This window comes from Heterocephalus glaber, unplaced genomic scaffold (assembly GCF_053883595.1).
Source record: "Heterocephalus glaber isolate CG9 unplaced genomic scaffold, H.glaber_assembly_v1.0 deba00001442, whole genome shotgun sequence".
NCBI classification, from domain to species: Eukaryota; Metazoa; Chordata; class Mammalia; order Rodentia; family Bathyergidae; genus Heterocephalus; species Heterocephalus glaber.
In genome coordinates, this window is record NW_028258296.1 from 45233820 (window position 1) to 45243553 (window position 9734).

The following is a 9734-nucleotide window of genomic DNA, read 5'->3' on the forward strand; positions in this document are numbered from 1 at the left end:
ACAAGGTTACAGTCTCCTGGAGCTCCAGCCCCACCTTTATGGCCTCTTTCAAAGCAAATTATCTCCCAAAGGTGCCTTCTGCAAATACCACAGTCTGACTGACTTGTCACCTCTTGCTCCCTCAAAATTAGGATTAAATTTTAATGAGATTTGATGAGGACATTCAAACCATAGCACTTTCTTTCATTCTCCGCCAAGTAAATGTGTACTTCAGGAACAGCATTCTGAGGTCTGGTGATCAAGCATGCATCATTTTAGTCAGACCATTTTCTCTGGGCCTTTGTCATTTTCCGGTTTGAGGAGGCCCTTGCTGTGCTTGATGGGATGGCTTTCTTTCTGGCGAGCTCACATCCTTACTCACAATGCCAATGTTCTTGAACCCTACCTCACGCATGAGTTTTATCCAGTAGGGAGGCAGCTAGAGTTCATGCTGCACCCCAGATGAATGCACAGTGGCTCTCTGCTCCAGCAAGGTAATCTGAGAGTTATGGGGGACCAGTTTTTAATTCCAATCTTCTCTCCCTGTAAGTAGCTTCCCTTGTTATCCCTTTCAGAGTATGGGGGTGGAGGAATGCAGCCTCATTTAAAAATCATCCCAAACATCTGCTAGTAACCTCCACCACAATCAAATATATGAAGTACATTACAAAGTCTCTAAAAATGATTTTTGGATGATCTTTTATTTCCCCTCAACTGGCAAAAATGATGTAGAGCTGTCTATGTGTGTGTGTTTTACATAGATATCTCTCATGTCTCTGTGTCTCTGCTGAGGTCTCTCTCTTACACACACACTCCAAAACCTGAAGTGTTAATGAGAAGAATGCATTGTTTAAGCTCTCACAATGTGCAATCAAGACAGACTAAAAATCCTGTAAACCATCAGCATTTAATTCATTTTCAGGACAGATGGGAAATTCTTGCAAGGAAGAGATATCATTACTTTACTTAGTTTGAGGGGGACTCATCAGGTAAAGTGAAGTAAGCCTGCTAAGGTGGCGCTCATGTATCAAATAAGACAATACATAACAACCTGATAATCTGTAAAGTGCTGAATAAAGGTTGTACTTTTATACAAGTTTTCCTAAGTAATCTATGTTGGACTTGTTAAATATGTGAATTAATCTAATGTCTTATGTGTGGATTGAAGTTCTGATTGATTTTGATTTTTCTTGATTTGTTTTAGAGTCAATTAACAATCTTGGATTGAAGGGTGGGAATGAAAGGTGATGATTCTAGAGTCAATGTCTAAAAATAGGTCCAAAATGTGAGTGTGTGTGTGTGTGTGTGTGTGTGTGTGTGTGGGAAGAAGTGAATGTTCCCAGGAAGATTCCAGAAAAATCCCTGCTTCCTTGTGAGGGATATTCATTTATCCATAAGGCATTTGTCAAGGTCCGTATGGTTTGGTGGCCTCTGTGGCTGAGCCATGTATAAAGCTGGTGACAAAGATTTACCTCTGACAGATTCCTTGGACTGGAGGAGGAATCCCCTCTTGAGACCTACCCTTTGCTTGCAGCCCATCACTCAGTTTGTAATTATTCTCTCTGGGCTGTCTCATTCCATTTTGTTCACATGTCATCGAGACTCCCTCTGTTTCCTCTTTTAATTTACTATTCCTTAGTCTTCCCCACTCTTTGAAAGCTGAGAGAATGGTTGAGTTGCCATGGCAACCCCTACCCCTACCTCTTTTCCATTTCTCAACAATTTTTCTACATTTTAATAAAATCACTATTTATAGCGCACAAAACTGCAGTCTCCTCCACCATTGCTCCGAAAGGGAGGTTTCCTGTCTGACCAGAATACTAATGACGAAAACATGGCTTCTAGTACGAGAGTGAGGAAGCCCCTTAGATCAATCACTTTAGAACATTGTTTAAGCACATGTGTAGAGTATAACTTGCATATATGAAGATACAGATATTGTCAGGACTGAAAACTCAGTCTTATAAAATATACTATGTTGGATACACATAAAATCCACACGTTGATATAGTTGGAAGAGAGAAAAAATGAAGTTGTTCTTACTTTGATTACACAGTGAGATGGAACTGAGCTCCTGGAGTCTAATTGTTCTAGATGCAGATGTCATAGCCAGCCTCTTGGGAATAGTTGGGAGATCTGCAAGGTTGAAGGTGGATAGAAGGGAGCAAGAAACAATGGGGGAAACACAGGTGCTTCATTATTTACAAGCTATGAGAATATCATAGGTAGCTTGTAGGATTGTTGTGAGGAGCAGTGATACTGCATGCCAAACATTGGGTGGTTATACAGCCTTATGACTAAGTATTGGGGCCTGGGCTTGGCTTCATATTCCGGGTCAACCACTGTCTGGTTTCACAACTTGAGGAAAGTTACTTGACCTCTTTAAGCATCAGTTTCTTCATCTCTAAAATGGATATGTTAATAGAATCTATATTTCAGGATTGTTTTGAGGATCAAGTAAGTTAATATGGGTAAGAGTTTGGCAAAATGTCTGTCACTGGTAATGAAAGGCAGATGAAAACTATTAATTTAGTAGCTTATCGACATCCTTGAAGACAATATCAATCCCAGGTTTTACTAGATTTCATAGCTGTTAACACATAGGTGAGCTAGAAAGCGTTGGTGGGGTCATTTTTTTAAAAAAAGGAATGAATCATTTAGATTACATTGAGAAGTAGAATTCAGTCCTGAAAAGAAAAATGTAGCACTTTTCAATTCCTAGTATGCAGTTATGAAAATATTCATTCTTTACCATATTATTTTGGGACTTCATGAAAATAAATTTATATAGGAGCAAAGTGGGTTATTTTAGCTTAAAATGAATATGGATATATATTGTTTATTCATTCCAGTGGCTCACACGTGGAAAGTGAGTACAGAGACTAGTACAGTCTAGTAGTAGGGACTCAAACTTTTGTGGGCAAATAAACCACCCAGTGAATTTATTAAAATTCAGATTGCAATTCAGTAGGTTGGGAGTAGATCCTGAGATTCTGCGTTTCTACAAAGCACTTAGGTAATGTTGATGTTGAGGTCCTGGGAGCCAGTGAACAGCAGGGTTATAAGATCTTCCCAAAGATACCTTTAAACAGAGGTGTAGGTTTAGAGTAGGAGACCCTCATTTCCTATTCAGAAATGAAGCTGGAATTACCCAATACTAATAAAAGTAGGCTTCATGTCAGAATGAGATTAAGAATGACTAGTGGCAGTTGGAAGCCTCATTTTATTTTTCTGAGGCTTTGAAAAGTGAAGGCAGGGAAGACTATATATAATTTGTTTTGATTTTTGTCAAAAATCTCAGAGGTGCCTGACTGCATTAAAAGGGGCTTTCCTCTTGCTTTGCAAATCAAGTGGGATTAGTTTGTTTTGTTCTTTGAATGTTTTCAGAACCCAATAAAATTTATAATCTTTCTGGATTTTTTGAGGGTGTTTGATTTATTCAGATTATTTTGAGGACAAAATTTTTGGACCAAAATCTAAATTAAAGTGAATCAAATAAAGACATAATTATTAAAACATTAACTTGAACTTTCAACTCCTGTTTAAAAGCATTGTTCACCTACTATAAATCTCTGGGAAGCTCTTATTTCAGTCTAAGCTTTTTTTTTTTTTTAACTCAAAACAAAACTCTTAGCATGTTTTGTTAACAATTAACAATAATAGTAATATATAACAGCTGGAAGTTCACTTCTGAATTACCAGTGGAGGAATTAAAGGCCTGGGTTTTAAGATGAGAGAGTTAGGTACTTTATAAGATGATTCACCCAGTGACTCACAATTATGAATCATGTGATTTAAAAATCTTAGTAGCTCTGAGCTTCTCTCTGGGGGAACGGGAAACTGTGAAGAAATATGTGAAATTAGAAAAATGTGAAGTAGACTTAACCAGGATTCAAAGAGCATGGTAAGACACCTGTATATGTTAATATCATTAGAAAGGTCATCTCTATTCTATTGATGTACACTTCTAGCCATATAATACAAGCCCTTTTAGTGCAAGGTGGTATTTTATCTATCCTAGTGCAGAAAAACTGTCATTGCTACTAGACTATTGAATGAGGACTGTGTCATCTATCAAAAAGATCCATGGATCAAGAAATATGGATACCAGTTCAGAGGAGATTGTCCTTTTAGTGGTGCCTTTTCATTCAACCAGTAGCAACTCAGATGGGATGGGAAAGTGTGGCAAAGATGGACAAGAATATACATTTCAAAATGCACAAATTTTCTGTAGCATTAAAGATCATAGAGCTATTGAAAGACTTTTCAAAAGAAAGAAACCACACAATTGAATTCTAGATGAAAGGTTCCCCAGTTGGCAGATAACCATTGGGAAAGGATAAAATGAGAACTATCTGAGAATGGCTATCATGATTTATCCTTAAAACAGAAGAACTTTGTTCCTGCTAAGCTTATGAGAGTCTGTTACAGTAGCAGCCTTATAATTTGTCACTGAAGAAATCACCAACACCAGTTACATTAATTATATCTTACTCTTTGGCTCCCCAAATGCTACTTTAATAGACCTGAAAGAATTTCGATGAATAAGAGATTAAGATCCATTAGCTTTAGTCTTTTACTTTCCAATAGTCTATATTCCTTCTCCATTAATGCGGTAGAAAAATCTGTATTTTTAGTTTTGTTAAGGAGTTTGCCTAGAATTATCAGTAACTAAAACCTTACATTAGTCAATATTTATTTTTATTAACATGTACTAATTGTGCATATTAATGGGGCTTAGTGTAATATTTCAGCACATGTGCTGACCAAATGCAACCTCCCTTTATCTACCCTCCTGCACAATCTTTCCAACCTCTATTAATCCCTAGTCTCTATTTTTTAGATTCCACATATGACAGAGAACATGTGGTTCTTGTCTTTCTGTGTCTGGCTTGTTTCATTTAACACAATGTCCTCCAGTTCCATCCATTTTGCAGCAAATTGCGTATAAATAACACATTTTCTTTATCCATTCATTCATTGTTGGGCACTTAAGCAGATTGCATATCTTAGCTATTGTGAACAGTACTGCAGTAAACATGGACATGGAGGTAATTTTTGGTATACTGATTTCATTTCTTTTGGATATATAATTAAATGGGTTAACTGGATTGTGTGTTAGATCTATTTTGGGTTTTTGGAAGAACCTCCATACTGTTCTCCATAGTGACTGTACTAATTTATATTCCCATCATGTTTCTTTTTCTCCACATCCTTGTCAGCATTTTTTTTGGTGCCTGCAGCCTCATGTAGGCTAATTTCCAGTAGATTCTATAAGAATGAGAGAATGTGTGTATATTTTTGAATGGGGAGTCATTTTGACTAGGATTTTTGGAAAAATCAACAGACAAATCCTGTACAGTTTAAGCACAAGTAGCATACTTAAAATGCTTGGATACTGAAGCAGGATCTAGAGACTACTGGAAATGTTTAAATACTGAGGTTAAAATTACACTTGAGATAAAATCTGATTTCTTGTTTCTAACTTAAAACATTTATAATAAGGACCCCAAATGTTCCTGGAATAATAAACAGCTCTTATAAAACAGCAACTAGATGAGGTAAGTGTGGTTGATTTGAAAGTACAGATTAATTTTTTCAATACTGTTCATGTGTTTCAAAATTAAGAGGGAAAATTTCCAAGAGAGAGACATACTGGAGTTCTTTTGAACCCAAAATAGTTTTGAGTACTGCAAGAGTTTGAAATGTTTTTTTAGGTTTTCCACTGTTAAGAAAATTCTCTATTTCCTCAGATTGCACTTGTTTTACCAATCTAATGCTGAGAACTTCTGAACAGTGAAACATCAGTGTGCAGCAGATTTTGCAACTTGTGCAAGTTAAATAGACTGACGCTGGCTGCAAACATAGGCCTTCTCATTTTCCACTCCTTCTATGAGGTCTCAGCGTATTACTGATTCAACAAATGTTTATTGAATATCCACTATCCACCAGGCACTGTGAATGCAAAGATGACTAGGACAGAGTCATCTTTCAAGTTGTTCACAATTTTGTAAAGGAGACAAAAAGAATAGACACTTATGTTTTGTATTAAGTACTTTGACAGGGGGCAGTTGGGAATATTGAAGTCTGCCTAGAGAGCATATCAGTAAATCTTGAAGATAATTGTTAACCAGTTAAGTAAGACAATGTGGATGAGTGGAGTGTGGAAGAAAAAAGGGTGCAGAGATGTTAGTGGAAAGATCAGCTAATGTGAAGGTATATAGAAGAGGGAATATCTTATATACAAGGAATTCACAATAATTCAGGGTGACTGATGCAGAGAGTACACATAGGAATGTGAGAGTGGAGGTTAGAAAGATAGAATGGAGCTGGAGCATGAAGGGCATTGGGTATGATGCTAAAATATTATTGTAAAACATACAGGAGGAGTTAGTGGAGTATTTTAGCCAGAAGAGTCATTAGCATACATATGATTTAGAAAGATCATTTTGTATCTATTGCAAAAAATTTATGAGGTTACTGCAATAACAGATACAAAAGAAATCACAGATATAAAAATGATTCACAGGTGGAAAGGGTGGCAAAAGTTGCACCAGGAATTTATTGATGGTGAAGAATGAGGGAGAAGTCTGGGGTCAGCCGACACCCAGGTTTCTAAACAATAGTGTTAAGGAGGGGAGGTTTGATTTCCCAAGATAAAAAATACAGTTGGGATGGGACCACTGAGTGTGGGAATTGAGTGTCTCTGTGTTCGAAGTGTTGAGTTTGAAGAATGATAGTCTAGAGATCATCCAAGGAGAGATCTCTAGCAAAGAGATTACCATACAAAAGATAAATTGTCTGAATAGAAAACAACACTCCCTTAAGTTGATCAATGCAATCATGGTTTTTTAGAATGTATAGATGAATCTCACAGAACCCAATAGTGGGAAGCAGAGTTGGGCTTCTCGCTTGCTGGAAAACTGTCGTGTAGCTACTTTCCATCTTTTACTGAGGCAATATGATGTTCTACTTGATGCCTGCTTCATTTTTCTCTTTGCTTTTCTGCTAGGCTTAGCTACTACTTTGCTAGAACATGGATTCTGTGAACTTAGAGTTGCCATGATGCTGACCATGACTCAAGTGCCTGTGACTTTGTAGCTTTTTATTAGTTTTTATTTCAAAGTCTCTGTGTCTCCATTCCAAGTTTCAAGGATACAGGATCTAATTGGGTTAGGTGACCATCTGTGAACAAAGCATGGGCAGGCATGGGTTTTAGAATGGAATGTGAGGAAGGTGGAAATGGTTGGCAGAGAAAACAACTGGCACCTGGAGCATGATAAAAAATAGCACTTAGTATATAATCTGGGCTGGATAGAAAAATCTAAGTAGTTAAAATTAAGCGAGTAGATGAAATTATGCATAAAGAGTGTATACCCTGAGGAAAGATCAGAACTTTGGGAATAGAGTATTTAAGAAGTGACAAGAGAAAAGTGAGTCAGTGAAAGTGACTGAGAAGCAATGGAAAGAGAGATAAGGAGAAAATATCACAAAAACAAAGGAGGGAGGAGTCAACAGTGTCAAGTGCTACTGAGATTGGGGAGATTGCAAACTGGAATATGATAGGGAAAGTAGTGAGGAAATGTTAAGAGGTGGAGACAGACACTAGATTGCAGTGGGCTGACATTATAATAGAATGTCAAATGAGGGGTAAGGAAATAGACACAACTTCTTTTTAAGCATGACTTTGAAGGGAAGGGGACAAATAAACTAAAAATGGATGAGGGAACATACTGATGAGACAGACACTCTGGGGTAAGGTGATCTTGAATATGCTGACTAAGACAGATAATAGTAGATGAAGTCAAATTCTGGAAGAGGCTGATGGAATGGACCAGAGCTCCAGAGAATGGTACAATTTGAGAGGGAGAAGTTGCATATAGGATGTACCCAGTAAGTATTTTTGAATGAATAAATGAATAAGCTGTTACAGTTTGCTGAGCTTGTTTTCATTTCTCTTTGAGTCTTAAAGTCAAGGGATTTGGGTCTTGAGCATGCTAAGGCAGTACTGGGTGTGTCAACTTGAACATGGTGTAGGATAAACACATGGGGAAACCATTTTGTTCTTCTTCAGGATCCTCCTAATGATAACTCTCATTGTTCTCACTTCCTCGAGAAGACAGAATTTGAGATGGAAGGAGAGGTGAAGGCAGGGGAACGTAGCTGTGAATAAAAAACTTTGGATTAGGTGCCAGAAAACCTTAGATTCTAACCACTTTTTGAAATTTATTGGCCTCACAGCCTTCGACAACTTGTGTACCAAATTCTTCATTTGTAAAAGGCATGTGATATTTCCTTCGCTATTTTACAGACTGTGTTAGATTCCTTTCATATATTATTGCAAATACTGTCAAGCACAGTACAGTTGTGAATTTCCATTAATATATACTCCAGACAGTCTAAGAATATGGACTGCTTCTGGGGTATGCCCTGGGGGGTTGTCTCATCTTGTCTCACTGTATACACATGGATAGTGTGTCCCTGGAGCACTGTTTGCTAGCTTCTTTCTTGGCTACTACACCATGTCGGAAGCTTAGCCTGATAGTGCAGAACATTCCTATCAGCATATAAAGTGCCTGGAGGAACAAGCACATAAAAATCACAAATTCATTACTTTCTTGAGACTAGAACATAAGAATCTCAATAGCCTTATGAATTGCCTCCAGAAATTAGGCAAAAATTAATTCTGCTTTAAAAATTTGCATCCACATTTAGAAATACTATTTCCTTCTCTCTGAATTATTTGCATCTCCATTGCTTCAAATCAAAAGACCTACACAAGCATTTATCTTTATGGAGTCCCCCAGCTTCCTTACAGAAATAAATAAACACTAAAGACTTTAAGGTAGATTTATCATATTTTAGCCCAGATCTGGATTCTAATTAGGCAAGGTAACTTATATTATGCAGTCTGTGATTATTTGTAGACTCAGGTTAGGTAGAAATAATCGTATTCTCATGGCTGGCAAAATGGATATAGATTAAACTAGTAATACCTGGCATCTACTGCTCACTGACACTGCAAAGTTAATGAAATAGGGCTTATCAATCAATTTGTGCTCTTCATCTTCAACTAAAAGCAGTTGTTATGCCAAGTTGGACCAGGCATGGGTGAAGGACTCAGTACATACACTCATTTCCTTGTCAATTGTGTATCTGAAATCAACTTTCTGGGTTATTTGCTCTGTTCATTCTCTAGGGGTTTCACTTCCAAAGAATGATTTCATTGATCTTAAATTTAAGAGATAGTATTGTCACCAGAGATTTTAGTTCTTCATTTGGCTCTTATTTCCACAAGTCTTCTCTTCTATGATCTATTAGCTGTCATTTAGAATGAACAAAAAGGGACTATTTTTAATAAAATAAACCATTTTGGCCATGATTAATGAGATCTATATATAGTAGTCCTAAGGGACATAAGAGGCACAAGATTGATAAAGGTTTTAATACAAAGGAAAGCACAGAAAATTTACCTGAGGATTGAGTTGGCCCTAATTCACTGGAGGTATGTAACAGTAATGAGGCACTAACTTGTTTCTGTTGAAGTCCAACAGCAAGGTGAGAATTCTCTTAGTTCAAAGAGGATATCTGCAACACTTTGGAAACAACCTGCAACTCTTAATTTACTCTGCAAAGGATAAAGATTTGGTCTCCTAAAATGAAACACTTACAAATTATGGCTCATGGAGTCTACCACCAAAATTGTTACGTTCAGAAAACTGAAAAACAATTATTTCTCATATCATCAATTGAAG